The 18527-nt window shown below is 34.7% G+C and overlaps 1 long non-coding RNA gene and 1 pseudogene across 1 annotated transcript; one reads left to right on the forward strand and one right to left on the reverse strand.

The window, feature by feature from the left end:
• Window positions 1–84: 84 nt before the first annotated feature.
• On the reverse strand, window positions 85–13683 carry LOC109190170 (annotated as a pseudogene).
• On the forward strand, window positions 11825–12403 carry LOC109190171. The gene is made up of 3 exons (XR_002055667.1): window positions 11825–12087; window positions 12190–12239; window positions 12364–12403. It is a non-coding gene; the product is annotated as an uncharacterized LOC109190171 (long non-coding RNA).
• Window positions 13684–18527: the final 4844 nt, after the last annotated feature.

Below are 18527 nucleotides of genomic sequence, written 5' to 3' on the forward strand. Positions count from 1 at the left end.
TATCTTCTTGTGATTTAGTAAAAAGCAAATCTATTGGGTATGGGATGTGAGATAACACAGGTCTCTTTTCAGGTTTGAGCTCTAAGAATGCAGGTGTTTTAAAATCCATGAGGGTACCTGCAAACAAAATTACTCTGATCCTTTGAAGCACTCCATCCATACTAGCTCCCCAGGAAGTACTGGTTCTCAATGTAGATGAAATTCTTGGCGCGACGAATGGCATTGATATACGCATCTTGAATACTATGATCAATCACGTGGTTTTTCCCAGTTATCAGCCCACTCTCCGCCGCCTCCACCGGGTTCCCAGGGAACCCAGCGGTGTCATTCCCGTCGATGGACCGGAAAATCTGAACAGTCCACCTCTCAGGATCATCCAAAACCGGAAATTCTGAGGGGCGGATAGTTAAGCCTTGCAGCTCCTTCATGGAGTATATGTACTTATCCCTGATATGTTTCTTCCATCTCTGCTCAAAATTATAGAGCACATCCCAGGCCGCAGGGCCTTCTAACCTGCATTTACGGATGTGCAAATTTCGGTAAATTTTCAGTTATTCAATCAAACAGACAGAATTCGTTAATCCTTTTTAACTGAACTTTTTCAGTTTATTGGTTAAACGTTTTTTTAAAATTTGGATTAATGGTTAATTCAGTTCGGAACTGTCAGTTAACTGAATTAACATAACAGTTAATCAAAATTTTAAATATATATAAAAATAAGTATATAATTGTTATGATATTGTTTTTGTATATTTTCTTATGAATTTATTATTCTATATATTATTTTAATTGGATTTATTATTATATGTATTACTTTTAGGATTTAAAACATTAGTTTAAAAATGTTCAGGAAATTGGTTAGCGGCAATGTTGAAAAAATCGCTAGGCGCCTAGGAAGCCAACCGTATAGCGTCGAAGTGCCGATTAATCGGCACCTAGGCGCGATTTTTTCAACACTGGTTAGCGGGAAACAATTTAGATTCAGTTAATTAGATAATACAAAGTTTGGTTTAATTAACAGTTAAAATTTTAAAATTTTTTTGTTAAAACTGTTCAATTAACCAAACCGTTACCCGATTGAACACTCCTACCTGCAATGGATGTCGTGCCAGGGCTCCTTCAGGCCGCCTTTACTCACATTCGCTCCTGGGAAATTAGGCTGGTGGAAATCCTCCTTGTGGGTTGTGTTTAATGTCCGGAATAGTGAATGCTCCCTGGTATCATATCGGTCGTCACAGAGATCAATCCCGCCCAGGAAACTAAGAATAGTCCGCTTTCCAGAACTGCCGCCGCCATGGAGCTCACTATCCACTATCACTGTTTTCTGGTGATGAGTGAACACTGTTGTTCTGGTGGTGAACTAGATCCCTTAATTGGAATTTCTCGGGGATAGGATGTGACACCCTGAAATCCAATTTCGGTTAAGGGATTAATTAAGTAATTAATCCTATTTCAATTCGTAATTCAATTCCTGAAATTTAATAGTCGGGGACTAGTAATTGACTAGTCAACCCCTAAGTCAAAGTTGTACCTTAAGCTTTATAAGGAGTTCCCTTGTTCCCTTACACTTCCTTATGTTAGTAAGGGTATTCTTGACCTTTCACTTGGTGTTAGTATTGTAACCTAACCTAGTAGACCACCTTCATTCTTTCCTTACACTTTCTAAAAATCTAGCTCCACCTTCTCTCTAAAAAGGTAGATAGCTTTCCTTCCAAGCCAAGATTGAAGCCTTGCCAAAACTTCAAGAGTTGCTTCCAAGATTCAACCTTTCATATATTTGGGCATCTAGGAGGATAAGATCTAAGTTCATCTTGTGTTTTTAGTATTATCTAAGGTGTCTTTTCTTAAAGATAGGATCTTTATGATCTTTTGGTATGTTATTGAAGTGGGTTTGGAAGGTGAACCTTGTGAGGAGCTTGTTGAGGTGTAAAGTGAAGTCTTTAGTCTACAAGAGGTAACCCATGCTCTACAAAATCTATTTTGCTTATCTATATGAATATTTCTTGGATTCTACATGTGTTTTTGCTATGAAATGTGAGTGTTTATGCATTGTCTTGTGAAAATGCATATCTAGAGCTTGTGTTTAGGGTTCTTGTGTGCCATTGCTTGGCCATTCCTTTGATTCAAGTCATTTTGTTGTATTTGGTGAGATTTGGCATGTTTTGGACTTGAATTTGAGTTTGGAGATGAAAATCGCCGAAGGGATTGTTTTGGTACAGGGTGTACCCGCGGGCAGAACAGCGGATAGGGGTCCAACCCGCCGCCCACCCGCGGGGTACATTATATTGGTTGGCCTGTACCCGCGGGCGGAACCACGGGTAGGAGCCTACCCGTGGGCCTACCCGCGGGGTACGTATTGTGGTTTGGCGGGGATTTGTTTCCCGTGATTCTTTTGACTCAGTATTTGGTCTTTTGACTTCCCGTTGTTCTTTTGTGGAACTATTTGAGTGTCTTCTTGATGTTTCGTATGTTTAGAACTATATGGTAGGAATCCATGTAGGTTTTGGTGTCTTGAGTCGTGCTAAGTGTTCAACATTGTGTTTCGTTGAACAGTGATGAGTCTTGTGTGTTCTTCAGAACTACGTTTGGTTTACCCGTTTGATAAGCATGCTAGTTCGGTGTTTAAATGCTAGCGGGTGTGTTGTTTGTACCTTCCGATTGGTTGATGATAACTTGTGTTATTCATCGTTGTTGTTGTTAGACTGTGATCCATTTCTTGATTGAGTATGGTTTCATATCTTCGTTGTGATCCGTTGATTGAATCCTGTTGTGGTGTGAGACGTGTGAGTGGCTTTACCTGGATTGCACGATTAGTGGTATGGGACACTAGTCACCAAGGTATTGCAGCGGTCCTCGTGGTGGCCGTGACGTGATTATGGAGTTGTGACCTTTGTGTAAGGTTCACGTATTTCTTGGGAGGCATGTGTTGCCGTGTGTGTGATCGGTACCCTCGTGTACTATGAATTGGTGGTTTTGTTGGCGGTTTGTCGGCAGATGGGGACGACGGTCCTCGGAGGGAAAAGGTTGGACTTGGTTGTACAGGGGTCCTGGAGGTAATGGTTGGAAGAAGAAATAAGGTTGGGGGTAGCCATAAGGTTGGAACCGGGCATAAGGAAGGCATATCAACTCGTGATGGGTGATGTCACGAAGGCTTGTGTAGCCGTTGTTGTGAGTTCTTCTGTTGTGACGTGTGTAGTCACAAAGGCATGTGTTGCCTTGGCATGTGTTGCCGTGGGTGAGTCTTATTCCTTTGCGTGATGCATGTCGGGTTTTGATCTATTGTGTGATGATAGATCATACCTTGAGACTTCTTCTGAGTCGTGTTGTTCTTTGTGGTCTTGGGATGTGTTCCCGTGTTCTTGTTGAGAGTGTTGAGTCTTGTGTTGACTATTACTCTTGGTTTTGGACTTATATATATGTATTCCGTTTCGAAAATGGCTTTACAAACTTATATCTTATCTATGTATGATATTTCACATGTATTGGTGGGTTACCAGTATTATTCGCTGACCGGGCGTCGTCCCATGTTTATTGTGTTCTTTCAGGTGATGTCTAGGCGAGTGCGCGGTCTAGTACTTGCTAGTATAGCTTCTCCCTTACGTTTTGTGGCCTGTGTGCCAGTTTAGATGTAGAACAATGAGACAATGGGTTTAGAATTAAACATTGCAGATGTTGCCTGTGCGTTCATCTCTTTGGTGAACGTGGCATAGCACCCCGTATTCCAGTTTATTTATATACATCTATCTTTCAGTCTTCCGCTGTGATTATTGTTTGGTTTAGTTATCTGCATGTTTAAGGCTTTAAAATATCATGTTTTTAGGGGGTGTTACATAGGAAACAATGGACACCCGTATCCCGGAAATAATCGTAGGTTTCTTGGTCGTGGGTTGCCATTAATCCATCCTTCTTGAAAACCTCGATGGATGCCTGGTCGTCCCAAACCAGGACCAAAACGTTAACCCCTTCCTTGGCTTTCGTCTTTAGCAGATCGCCGAGAAACATGTCGCCGCCGGGTTCCTGTCTCGCCGGGTCTATAACCAACGATATCTTGGTGTAAACGGACCAGCCCGTGATGTAAATCAAGTGCCGGGCGTTAACGATCGCTTGAAAAATGTCTTCCCAGCACCAATCGGGGTCGGCGAATCCCTGATCTTGGAGATACTTGGCCATCTTGTCGTCGGGGACGTGGGCGTCGGCGTAAAGCCTGACGCTGCAATTTTGCTATTCCTTAAAGAACGTGAACAGGACGGCGCCGGGATCCCTCTAGACCAGTCGTCGTCTTCTTTCACACTCGAGTACTGTAATCTGACGTGAATTCTAGGGTGGCCGTGGACGGAAATGCCTTCTTCGTCGAGAATTGGGAGCCATGTGTCCACCACGTACTTGTTCACGACCTCCGCCGCCAGGAGATAGGCTCTTCCGATGAGTGTGGCATCGATGGGGTCGTCGTATTTCACCGTGAAAATGATGTGGGAGATTGCGTGGGCGCAGTAGATACGGAATGGCTCGTTCCATATGGGATTGGAATGGTGGTAATGGTGGTTTTCTACGACTTGGGTCCTCCCCACTCTTGCCTTGTCCAGATCAATGGTTGCATAGAGCTTAGTACCTGTAATCTGATCAACAATTTTCACCAAGTTATTTTAAAAAAAAAAGATTTATATTTTGATTATTTATGAATTGACCGACATAAAATCATTAATGAGGTGTTTGGTACCCTGTAATTGCAATTCTTACAAGGCGTTTGGTTGGATGTAATTTAGTGGTAATTGAATTGTAATTCAATTGAGGCCTCAATTACACTATTTGGTTAGAAAGAATTGCAATTTCCTCCTTTTGTTGAATTGTTGCAATTCAAGGCTGGTGGGAAAGGAAAAAATTGAAGAAATGACAAAAATACTCTGGTTGATTGTTATTATTATTAATATTATTACACAAGGACATTTTAGTTTTTATACCACTTTTTCCTTCTCACCCCCAATAATTCTATTCTTCCCTACCAAACAATGTAATTTGAATTCCTACCTTATTCTTTTCCCACCAAATTGCAATTCATTTCCTTCATAATTCCTTCCTCCCAACCAAACACCCCCTTAATTACAATGCAATTCTTTAGCTTGGCAAATTACATTGTGTGGTTGGAGGAAATTGCGAAATGCAATTGCCTCCTAATGTTGAATTGGAATTCATACTTTCCATATGAATTTCAATTGAATGATGCATGGAAAGGAAAAAATAAGAAAAAGACCTTTTTACCCTTAGTAGTTATTATTTTTAATTATTACATAGGGGTCCATATTTTAGTCTTTATATCACTTCTTCCTTTCACATTTTTAATAATTTTATTCTCCCCTACCAAATAATAATGTAATTTGAATTTCTATTATATTCCCACCAAATTACAATTCACTCCCTCCTAATTCCCTCCTCCCAATCAAACACCCTGTAAAATAGGTTCAATTTTACAGGTCAGGCCCATTTAACACATTTTGAAGATAAGTTTGGTTAGAAATTTCACATAAATTACCGATTGGCCAGCCAACTCACTCTTACATTACATGGTGTTTGGTTGGGGGAAGGGATTATGGGAGAAAAGAATAATGTGCTAGGAATTTAAATTACATTGTTTATTATGAATACAATTGAAAGGAAAGAAGTGATATAAAAATTAAAATGTCTTTCTATTGTTAATACACCTTTTTTCCTATAAATAAAGCAATAGGTACAAATTTGCAAAACACATGACCATTCTAACATATGAATTGTAAATAAAATATCCCAAATATTTAAATATAAATAGACCTTTTAAAAAAAAATTCATAATAACCTTGAAACTTTATAAACAATGAGGACATTAACAAAGAAATTTGAAATGGGTAATACCTTAACATTAAAAAAAAATATTAAAAACCGAAAATAACAAAAAAAAAATGATATAGATATATGGGCAAATTATGCCGTGCAACCGTGTGCACCATGCATGGTACACACGGTTGCAAAAACGGCGTCGTTTTGATTAAAAACGACGCGTTCGACTTAAAAAAAATCAGTTTTGATTGCCGTTAACGGCGTTATGTTGTGCATAATTTGAACTATATATCCATGATGAATGAACTCGGTGATTTTTTTTTTTTTAAATCGAATGTCAAAACGACGTCGTTTTTGTAACCGTGTGCACCATGCATAGTGCACACAGTTGCATAGCATAACGCTCGAGATATATGGACACATTCTTTTAATAATCAATAATTTATTATCCAAATATTGTTGTATTGTTAATTAAAATTATTATTGTAGCATTTTAAAATCTAAGGTAAATTAATTGAAAATATATACAACGAAACCAGGGTACCTCTGGCCTACACAATATGAATCTCTTGATGCTGTTGAGGAACTTTTTGGTTGACGATTTAGCAGACGAATCCTTCAAGTTTCCAAGAAAAACAACAAAAAAAAAAAAAAACAAAAAACAAAAATGTAAAATTTGAGATAAGTAAATTAAGGTGTAACAAATTAGCAGGCTATAAAATATACAATCTGTCAATATCAATAGAATTGCTTCATTTAAATATATAGTTAATTCTATTTTGATCCTAGATTTATAAGTGACATTTTATTTTTAATTATTTTTAGTCATTTTTTAGAACATCTTTATTCTTTGATCATAATATTATTGTGACATGACCATTTTTTGTACTCCATCAAAAAATCATAATTGAATACCTAAATGCTCTTGTATTTTACAGAATTTAATTCAATTCTTGATGGATGATCAAAAATGGTCATACCACAATCATAGTAGGACCAAAGATGGATGTTTTGAAAATAAAAAACTAAAAGTGAATTGTTACCTATAAATCTAGAACCAAAAATGAAATTAACTATTTAAATGTATTATAATTTTGCGGAGTTAATTCTTGGTTTAGTTATTGAATATAGTGGCACTTTTTTATTTAATTATTTGTCTTCAACTTATTCAAGACCTAAATTTTATTGAATTTTTTAAGTGACATTGTTGGAAATCGCCAATTTTCCGACCAACAAAAAGTGGTCGGAAATGGCCAAAATCTGGTTGGAACTAGGGCTGCAAATGAGCCGAGCGGCTCGCGAGTGGTTCGCGAGCCGCTCGGTCAAAGCTCGGATCGCGCCCGGTCAATTCGAGCACGAGCCGGCTCGTTAGGCAAACGAGCCGAGCTCGAGCTCATATGTTATATGCTCGTGGCTCGTCAAGCTGGCTCGCGAGCCATAATTAAATAAATAATATAATATAATATATTAATATATATACTTAAATTCTTAATGTCAAACCCTAAAGACAAAAATCCTAAATTATTCAATTCTCTCGCACTCGCACTCTCACAGTATAGCCTCTCCGCCGGTCCGCCCTCTCGCTTCTCGCTAGAGTCGCCGACATACTCGCCGGCTTCCTCTCGCAGCCACTGCCGGCGACGTTGCAGCCGAACCCAAGTCCACCGCTGCCGCTAGCTCTCAGCTCTCTGCCTCTCTGGACTCCCTCAGGCGCGGATCTCGTGACTGCTGCTTCCGGTTCCCTCTCGCAGCCACCGCCGGTGACGCAGCAGCCAAGCACCACTCCGCCGCCTTCGACGACGGTACGGCACTCCGGCACCTCCTTCTACCACTGTAAGGTAATTAATTTTTTTTTTTTTTAAATATGATATCTATGTTGCTGAGTTAGTGAAAACTAGTGCAAACTCTAAGGTAAACTGCCGAGTATGTTTCTGTTTTAAGCTTATTATAATATGTTTCTGCTCTATTTTGTGCCTATTAGAGTATGTTTCTGTTTTGTGCCTATTAGAATATGTTTCTGCTCTATTTTGTGCCTATTAGAGTATGTTTCTGTTTTGTGCATATTTTGTGCCTATTTTGTGCCTATTAGAATATGTTTCTGCTCTATTTTGTGCCTATTAGAGTGCAATTAAGAAAACAGATGAAAGCCTTGCTTGTCATGTCTTGTGAGTTGTCAGTTGTCACTACTTTAAACATGATTTAGAGCCTGTGTGAATTTGACTGAAAATTCACAAATTTTCCTAAAGTTATGCAGTAGTTTATGAATTTATCATATTCTAACATGTTTTAGCAGGCAAGCAGCATCACCAATATATGGAATAAAATGTGCTAATTTCTGTTTAGAATTGATTGCTGTAATTTGGGGCAAACAAATAATACCCGGAGTATTCGGGTTGTCGAACCACAGAGAGGTGGGGTACTAATCACTAGCTACTAGGTTACTCATATGAAACTAGTCTGAACAAAACTTGAAGGTTGATTGATTGCATAAAATAACAAGCAGAATAAAATAAGTAGCAAGGTTTTGTAGACAATAGAGCAAAATAGGATTCTTGGGATCACAATGTTTAATCACCTAGTGCCAATTAACGTTTGTAATATTTGGTTTGGAATTAAGATTTGTATGGGAATGCAAAGTGGAATCGAATTACTCCCGTAATCTCTATTCCTAGTGAATTTCCACTCCCATGGCTTAAACACCCAATAAGATCAAAGATCAGCATTCAATTATTCCTAATTACTACCATCTCCCGATGAGCAATAATCTAGAATAAACTTCCCCTAATAAGTTCCCCTTTCCCAAGGACCAACCATTAGGTGCAATCGTGTGTGCCCTAATTTATGCCCCAACTCCCATTGGTGACACAAACATGACTGTGAAGCTAGTAATTTAGGCCTTTAACTACCAACAACAACAGATTAAAACAAGATTGCAACACAAATCATAAAACCAAACATAAATATATTAAGAAATTAACGAACTAGGCACATAGGTTCATAAACAAATTCACCCAAAAATCCTTAAAGAATTTAGCCGAGCATGGCTAAATTATACATAGCAAATATGAATAAAGGATTACAAATCATCAAAAGAGTACAAGAATTAACCAAGCGATTCTCCCAAATCTCCTTGGCTTCCTCCTTGCTTCCAAAGACAACTTGAGCCTCTTGATTTCCCTCTTTCTTGTCTACCAAGAACTCTAAAAATCTCTCGGTCTGTTATTAGGGTTGAGGAAGGAGGGATTTTATAGTGGGTACAAAGTTGAGATGAAATAGGAATCTTGTACAAAATTGGACTCAAATTATAATTTCTATATTTAAATAAAGAAATTGCTGCTTTTGCTTTTGATTTGAAATTGGAATGTTTTATTTAATTTATATAAAGGAAATTGCCATGCTTTATTGTAATCAGCGCCCCACCATTTGATTAAAGCTTGAATTGAATTTGGAAATCAGCGCCATGTTTTGGGTTTAGGAAATTAGTTGCCGCCATTCTCCTTTGCAGCGCCATAATGTGTATTTCGGGTCTTTCTCGCTCGACGCGTCGAGACTTGTTGAGTCTCGATCACGATACTTTCTGGAAATTTTCGACGCGTCGAGCCTTGGGCTCGACGCGTCAAGTCCCCTGAGGCCCGAACTCGTCCAAAATTGCTCCAAACTCATCCTTGAACTCCCCTCGCTCATATCTTTGACCTAAAATGGTTCAAAAACACTAACAAACACCGTAAAACATTCAAAACAAGTGTGAACCATAATTAAATGATAATAGCAAGGAAAACATGTATTAAATAAGTAAAATTAAAGGACTTAGTTACCGAGATGATTCAAAATAATTATAAAAACAAGCACAGATGTGATAACATCAAGAATAGATGTTAATTGCAACTAAAATCCTTCTATGTTTAGAATAGATGTTAATTGTATGTACATTTAGAATTGTCTTTTGTTCACTCACATTCCTTCTATGTTTCATTAATCTTTAAATAGATGTTAATTGCAACTAAAATCCTAACCAAATTTCAAATTAATTAAACAAGTTATTGATTTTATTATTGTTTTCCATTAGTTATGTCTACCGAGAATTCATCTATCCCGCAAAATCTACCTACTTCAATCAGTATGGTTGGTGAAAGTAATGAAGTGCGACAAACTGAAGGAATTGACTTAGATTTAGGTGATCATGATACACCCCAAAATGAAGATGTAGAACAACAATCAGATTTTCAAACAAACAAGAGGAAAAAAACCTCAAGTGTGTGGGTTGATTTTGAAGTGATCACTGTAGATGGAATAAAGAAGGTAAAGTGCAATCATTGTCATCATCACTTTGCATTGACTAAAACTGGAACGACAACTAGCTACAAGAGGCATCAAGAGAAATGTGTTAAGAGAAAGGCAAACTTACAGGTAACTATTTAATTCTCATTAGCTTAAATGTTAGCTAGATGGAAATAAATTTATAGTAATTGACTAATTGTATTGGTTTTGCAGGTGGTTGATCAACAAACTAAGTTGAATTTTTTGCCTAGTGATGGAGTTTCATCTTCCCTTCCGCCATTACATCATGGGAAGTTTGACATGGAAGTAATGAGAGAGTCTGCGGCTCATTGGATCATGATGCATGAGCACCCATTTAACATTTTGGAAGAAGTAGGATTTAACATCATGATGAAACGAGGAATGCCAGAGTGGAGAAAGATTAGTAGAAGCACAAACAAATCAGACTGTTTGAAGGTTTATGAGTTTGAAAAGAAAAAGTTGAAGCACAATCTTGAATCCGTTAGCAAAGTAAGTTTGACAACGGATTGTTGGAAATCAAAAAACCAAAAGATTGAGTACATGGTTGTGACCGGCCACTGGATTGATTCTAGTTGGAAATTGCAGAAGAGAGTTTTAAGCTTTATCAATATTCCACCACCGAGGGGAGGTCTGCAGATATGTGATGCTATATTTAGGTGCATGAAAGATTGGGGAATTGAAAATAAGGTTTTTACAATTACGGTTGATAATGCTACTAGTAATGATTCTGCAATTCGGTACATGAAGGATACACTTCAAAGATCAAGAAGTTTGGTATGTGGAGGTCGTTTATTTCATGTTCGATGTTGTTCACACATTTTGAACTTGTGTATTCAAGATGGATTAGAAGAGATTTGACATGTCATTAGGGATGTTAGGGATAGTGTCGAATATGTGAACCGATCGGAGGCAAGACGTATATAGTTTGCAGATTGTGTGCAGCAATTACAGTTGAAAGATAGAAAATTGATCCGTGATTGTAAAACAAGAAGGAACTCGACTTTTGAGATGCTAAGTTGTGCACTCAAGTTTAAAGAAGCTTTTAAGATGTTAAATGATCGTGATCCATTTTTCGACAGTTGTCCGTTAGAAGATGATTGGGTTAAAGTTACCAAGGTTTGCTCTATTTTAGAGGCTTTCTGGACAGCTACTCACATTATTTCAGGTTTGTTTCTTTTAACTTGTTTCTTCAAAATTGTTTTAGATTGTGACTTGTGAGTATCTGAATTCAAATTTGTTTCAGGTTGTGAGTACCCTACTTCAAATTTATTTCTTCAAGAAGTTCAGAAAATCAAAGCAGCCTTGGATAGTCATGCAAATGATGAGGATTCCTTCATTAAGGATTTGGTTGGGAAAATGAAAATGAAGTTTGATAAATATTGGGGTGAGTGTAATCTGTTGATGGCTATAGGTGCTGTTTTTGATCCAACAAAGAAGATGCTTGCTGTTGAGTTTTGTTTTCCTAGACTGTATTATGATATTGAAGCTAAGGAAAACATTTCAAAAGTGAAAGAGATCATCAATACTCTTTATGAAGAGTATGTTGCTGAAGCAGTGAACAAAGACATTTCTGAAAATTTAGGTTCTTCTACAACTTTTGGGAGCCAAGTAAGCCGTCAAAGTTCTACATACGATTGGGATGATTTTGATGATTATTGTGCTCAAGTCGAAACTTCAGAGCCTAAGAAATCAGAGTTAGCAGACTATCTTGAAAAAGGCGGTCTTAAGAAAAGTGAGATTGCTGCAGACTTTTCTTGTTTGGATTGGTGGAAGATGAATAGAATGCACTATCCAATATTGGCAAGAATGGCAGCAGATATCTTAGCTATACCTGTTAGCACGGTGGCTTCAGAAGCAACGTTTAGTGCGGGGACACGAGTAATTGATTCTTATCGTGCATCATTGCTGCCGGAAACAGTACAAGCTTTACTCTGTGGGGGTGATTGGCTTCGACATATACACGGAGTTACCAAAAACAAAGTAAGTTAATTTTTAATTTATAACTTTTATGTTAAATGATGCATTGCCTTTTAAAAATATTTGTTTAATTACATGTTAATTTATCTTCTTTTTTTTTTTCAGAAAGAGAAATCGTATCAAGAAATTTATCTTCCTGTATCCAACCCATGAAAGTAAGTTACACACTTTATCTTCTAGTATCCAACTCATGAGTAACATCTCAATTAAAATCTATATATTGATCATTTACAGCTTTTATATATTTAGTTAGTGTGTTTAAGATCTAAAGATTTGCAGGTTATGTTAGAATGATTGTTCCTAATCTTTTTTGATGGGGCGTTGTTGCTGGAAAGAGTGAAGATTGAAAAGCATGGCGAGTGTGAAATTGATGTTAAGTTCTTTAACTTGTATTGAATTGATGTGAAGTTGATGTTAAGTTCTTTAACTTGTATTGAATTGATGTGAAGTTGTTTAATCTGTTTGTATTTTGTAATGTTGTTGTAGACTTCTACTTCAGCTTTGAAGCTGTAAACTTCTGTGGAGAGCTTTGTTTTGGACTTTGATTTTTTTTTTTTTAGTTCTGATTTAGCATGTATTAAATAGGTCAAATTGTGCTTGAATTCGAGCTCGAATCGAGCTCGAATTCGAGCACAAGTTCGCGAACTCGAATCCAAGTCGAGCAGCTCGAGCTCGAGCTCGAACAAACGAGCAACTCAAGCCGAGCTCGAGCTGCTCAACATTGTGACGAGCTCGAGCTCGAGCCCCATTTCCGAGCTCGAACGAGCTCGAGCTCGAGCTCGAGCTCCCCTCTAACAAATCGAGCTCGAGCTCGGCTCGGCTCGAGCTACCCAAAGCTCGAGCTCGGCTCAGCTCGAGCTACCCAAAGCTCGAGCTCGGCTCGGCTTGTTAGAAGCCCTAGTTGGAACTCCATGTTCTGACCACTTTTTCCAACCATTTGGGAGATTCGGAAAAATCCTCGTCGGTAATTCTGACCACCACATTAAGTGGTCGGAACTAGCGTCCACTTTTGTAATCTAATGGGATAAAGTATTTTATTTTTCAAATCCTCAAACTTTACGGGAGATGAAATTGTAAATGAAAAGTTAAACTAGGCATAATCACTAAAGTAAATGGTAAAATAAAGTATTTTATTTTTCAAACCCTCAAACTTTACAGGAGATGAAATTGTAAATGAAAAAATTAAATTAAGCATAATCACTAAAGTAAATGGTAAAATAAAGTCAAATTATCTGTCAATGCGGACTAAATAAGAAAAAAAATATCACCACTATAAAAATTAAATCGAGAGTTAAATTTAATAGATACTTTAATATTGATATTAAAATTTTAAAAAGTACGGAGTATTAATTGGCAAAAAAAAAAAAAAAGATAATACCTTAATAGTACTACAAAAATCAAAGAGTCCACTCGATATCTTATCAACCTCAAAGATGGTTGCGTATAATGTCCCATGTAACAATTGCTGCCCCATAATTGATCCGCGTACTTGAAACACCCACAATAACTAACAATGTTATAAACACCTCAAAATTAATGAGACATTAAAGTAACTATAATTAAGTAAATATTGAACAAAAAGCTATACATACGCTCAAGACTTCGTGATCGGCGAACACCGACCTATGACTTTATGTTATAATGTCATAGATTCGACATCCCTTTTTCAGATTAACAAAAAAATTAATAAGGCTATATATGTATAATGAATATCAAATTAATTACAACATACAATTGTAGATGAAGCAAGCTTTTGGAGGCAATCTAAGGTTTGAGGACATGTGGATTGATGTATATATATGGGAGGGAGCTAAAGGGAAGATGAAGAATATCCTGTTTGGAAGAAAGAGTGATGGTTTGCTTTGTGTGTTCCATTGTACAATTATGTTTACTAAGTTTGGGAAGAATGTTTACTAAGATAAGAAATTGTTTTTCCTCTTTGGTTTTCTCCTGCTACAAGTTACGTGGAGAAAAGAAAACATATTTACTAACACAGTTTTCCATTTTGAAAACTGAAAATAATTTCTGAAAATTTCTAGAAAACTGAAACACACTTAAAAACTGTTTTCGAAATGGAAAACAGAATCATCTATCATCTATTTAGTTATATATCACTATAACCACATTACTATGATTACATTCATTATCACCTTATTTTACTTATTACTATTTTCTATCTTTTCTACTTACTTTACTTATTTAAACATAATTTATTTGCTTACACTTTAAAGTTATACATTATTTACATTATCAAAATTAAGAATTAAACTCTATATAATGTTTTAGATTTTGATTGAACTCAATAGATTATTAGTTTGAATATTTTTGATTATGTTACATCATAATACAAGTTCGGTCTACATATTGGAGTTATTGAAATTTCGCATATATTAGAATTCAAAGTAAAAGTTATATATTCATATACATGTCATTCAAATGAATATATCCAAAAAAAATATTTTAAATATTAGCTCAAAACTAAATTTTAGGTGAAAATTGAAAAATTAGAAAATAGAAAATATAGAACAGTTTTCAGTTAGTAAACAAGTTTTCTAAACAGAAAACAGAGAATTGAAAATAGAGAATGAAAACTGAAAAATTAGAAAACAGAAAACAGAGAATAGTTTTCTGTTGGTAAACGAACCCAAGCCTTCAAAGAATAACATACATTTTGGTTGAACCAAGAAGCAATTCACTGCCAAGCACCTATGTGGCTCCTTTTGAGGGAAGGTCACATGCAGGATCAAACCCCGGTGGTGGAGTATTGACTTTTTAGACTGCAGTAGTTAGAGAAAATATAGAACAGATACTACCTTAATAATATAGTCAATAATATTCAAAAAAAAAATGAAGCAATTCACTTATTAATTAAGCATTCAGTATGCCATGGCCCATGGGATTGCAATACAATAGTTATTTTGTGTAATTTTTTTTACACGCGACCCACTGTAATATACATTTTTATAATTAATAATGTACATTATTCAAACTCATAAAGTACACTATCTTACCTTAGAAGTTTTATTATTTTAATTCATAAATTAAAATTCAACGATGTCGTTTTGGACCATAGTACACACAATAATTTTCCACTACAATAATCCAATATTTTTTTTCTTTTCCTTTTATCAGCAAAACATTTTTTTTTTTTTAAAAAAGGTATTTAATATATTAATTAAGTAATATGTTTCCAATTTTTCTATATTAAGCGTATAAAAAAATATGTTATAATTTCCAATATATATTGTAGTTATAATAAAAGAGTTTCTAAAAACTATTTTTATGGGTTGAAATTACTTGATAATAATGCTTGTGTTATTATTTTTATTTTTATTTTTATTGCATAATGTTCCTAAAATCCTTGTTTTAATTGGTTGATAGTGTAGCTTTATGTGTCACTTTGTTATTGATAATTAATTTTGATATAATATTAATTCAAAATTCAAAATGTACAGTAGTTAACAACCATGTTACTAATTGCTAAGCACATTGTGCTCAGATCGATGACACCTCTGTAACTCTCTTTGGTTGAACCTTGATAGTGGGGTATTAACTTTATGGCTGCAACATATATAGATAAAGTATAAAATATATAATAATAATAATAATAATAATAATAATAATAATAATAATAATAATAATAATGCCACTAATTAATTGAAAATATATATATATATATATATATATATATATATATATATATATATATATATATATATATATATATATAGCATTATTTTCTCTTATTTTCTTACTTCAAATTATTGGTTTAACTTTAGAACTCAATAGTTTTTGGTTGTACTTGGAATTAGATAAAAATAATAATAATTATTATTTTCAAAAAAAAAAAGATAAAAATAATAATTATTAATTTAACACTTAATTTTGAACAAAAATATATTACTTATTATCACTTTTGTGTATTATCATGAAACTAAAATTTGACATTTTAAATGATCTTTTACATCATATCATAAAATAGTACTCAATAGGACATTTAGTATGGGCAATATAATTTTTAGGTTTCCTATCACCATCAATAATAATTTAAAAACATTTTTAAAAATTAACAAAATCTAAACTAATTAAAAACATAATTGACAATTAATTTGGCAAGAAGGTAATTAAAACATTAGAAATGTTTGAAAACATCAAAATATTATTATTTACTTAATAATATTATATTATTTATAATAAATTTATTTAATCATAATAATTGATTATAAATTTAGCCGAGCACCGCTCCACATTACACTTAGTTAGAAAACTAATGCATTGTACCTGGTTGTTGATTTGTTGCAATAAATTTGCTTGAGTTATTGTAATAGAGATATTCATTTATCATTAGATTATGTAATATATATTGTGTATACTGTATACCATCCTTTAGAGAAATGAGAATTACCTTTTTTTTTTTTTTGAAAAGAGAATTACTTATATAATGTGAACATAGTAAATAGTAAACCTAAAAAAAAAAACCTTATAACCACTATAAATGTCCATTAAAAAATTACTAAAGTGATCCCACAAGACAATTTTTACTGATTAGCTAACAAGATTAAAAAAAAAAAAAACAAAAAAAAAAAAACAAAAAAAGAGGTCATTACAGAAAATAAAATTTAAAAATAAAAAGAATAAAAACTAAAATAGTAGATTTAACAATATAATAGAATAACTACTATAATTTCATATGATGTTTTTAAGAAAGTACAGCCTTCAACATTCTTCCTTAGATCATAAATGTTTATAATTCAACTAAATGAGCAATTCATGGAAGGCTTTTACTGCTGAAACTCCCTACAAGAACATCAATTCTACTAATTAGATTCGTTTGTCAAGGACAAAAGAAATTGTAAGAAAAATCTTAAAAATAAACCACATTAGGAAGACTTTGTGTGATGGGCTTAACCAAGAAGGTGTTATCAATAATCGAACTCGTAACCTTCTGGTACAATCGAGAATTATGCTCCACCTACTCGGTCATCCTTTCAGGGCAAAATCTTTAGAGTTTTGTCTCACCATGAAATTTTCTTCGGCCAACCCTCCTCCATTGAGCTCATCTTGGCTTCATATTCTAACCATTGTGACTCAAATTGGTTTATTTGTTCTTTTAATGCTGCATTTTCCTTTTCATTCTGTTCAATGATAGCCTCAGCCATAAGAACCCACTTTTGAAGTTGTTCAACAACAGATGGTAATATAAAACTTCTGAAGGCAAGTCCTGATAAAAATGTCAACTTACGGCAATATCATTAAGACTAGCACTAGCATAAATGTAGAAGAATGCACCCAAAAAAGTTGCTACACTTTATTTTCCTGTAAGAGGGATCCTTCAAACACATGAAGAGAGGCTAAACCTTTTCCCCGCTTTTTCTTACATCACACACCTTCAATCTGTGTCCTTTTTATTCTTAAAGCAAAGGCTTTTTCTTACATCACACACCTTCTACCTATTGATGTTTTGCCCAATAAATATCTAATATGCACATTATATTTGTTAGGTAAACTTTAAAGAAAATTGAAAAGGTTACAAATATGGGAATTGTGAAAGCAAACCTGATGCCAAATATGAATACAATTTCTTTTTCACTGAGCTATTCCAGTAATTTTAATTGCATTGTCTGTCCTGAAAATAAATAAACACGAAAGATCAAAATAAAGCAACCACAAAAGAAAACATCAATAGTGGAAAGTAAGATCTTTGCTCAACTTATATACTAGTATACTACCTTCCAGGCAAAAAACTTCGTCAACTCTGCCCATTTGTTTCCATAAATTTGATGAGCACGAATGAGAGCTAATTCCTCTTCTTGTGTCCAAGGTTCTTTGTTTATTGAAGGATTAAGATGGTTGTGCCACCTTTTAAAAAAAAGAAAAAAAGGAATAAGAGTCCAAACATAATTTACTTCTATCAGATTATTCAACTCAACTGCCAATGGCTACACTAGAACTCAAAAATGTAATGATGTGTATTATCTATTTGCATATATATATATATTATGCTCTAAAAATTTAAAATTATTCTTGAGCAACCAAAACAAAAAGTTTAATGCCTTTGAAAACAGATATATACTTCAAAGGAACAACAATCAATTTCTATTCATGGGCATTAGTTTAACAATATGAGAGAACTCTAGGAATCCCCAAAAACACAAGCTACAAAAGAAACCAATTTCACACCATCCACTTAGCAATGAACACTCCTGCCATTTATGTAGGCTTTGTGGCAGTGGTAGGCTTAACAGAGAGGTAAAGACAAAGAATATTATCAATGTGCAAGTGAAGGGAATACCTATCTTTTTCCAGTTTTTTCCTTTAAATCGTTGAACAGCCTTGCACAAAATTTCATCCTGTAACAATAAGAAATTTATGCTAGTAGAAATACATAAACTTCTATATAATAAACTATGGTATGGAGTACTACACAATGACAGAAAACATGA

Source organism: Ipomoea nil, unplaced genomic scaffold (assembly GCF_001879475.1).
Source record: "Ipomoea nil cultivar Tokyo-kokei standard unplaced genomic scaffold, Asagao_1.1 scaffold1572, whole genome shotgun sequence".
NCBI classification, from domain to species: domain Eukaryota; kingdom Viridiplantae; phylum Streptophyta; class Magnoliopsida; order Solanales; family Convolvulaceae; genus Ipomoea; species Ipomoea nil.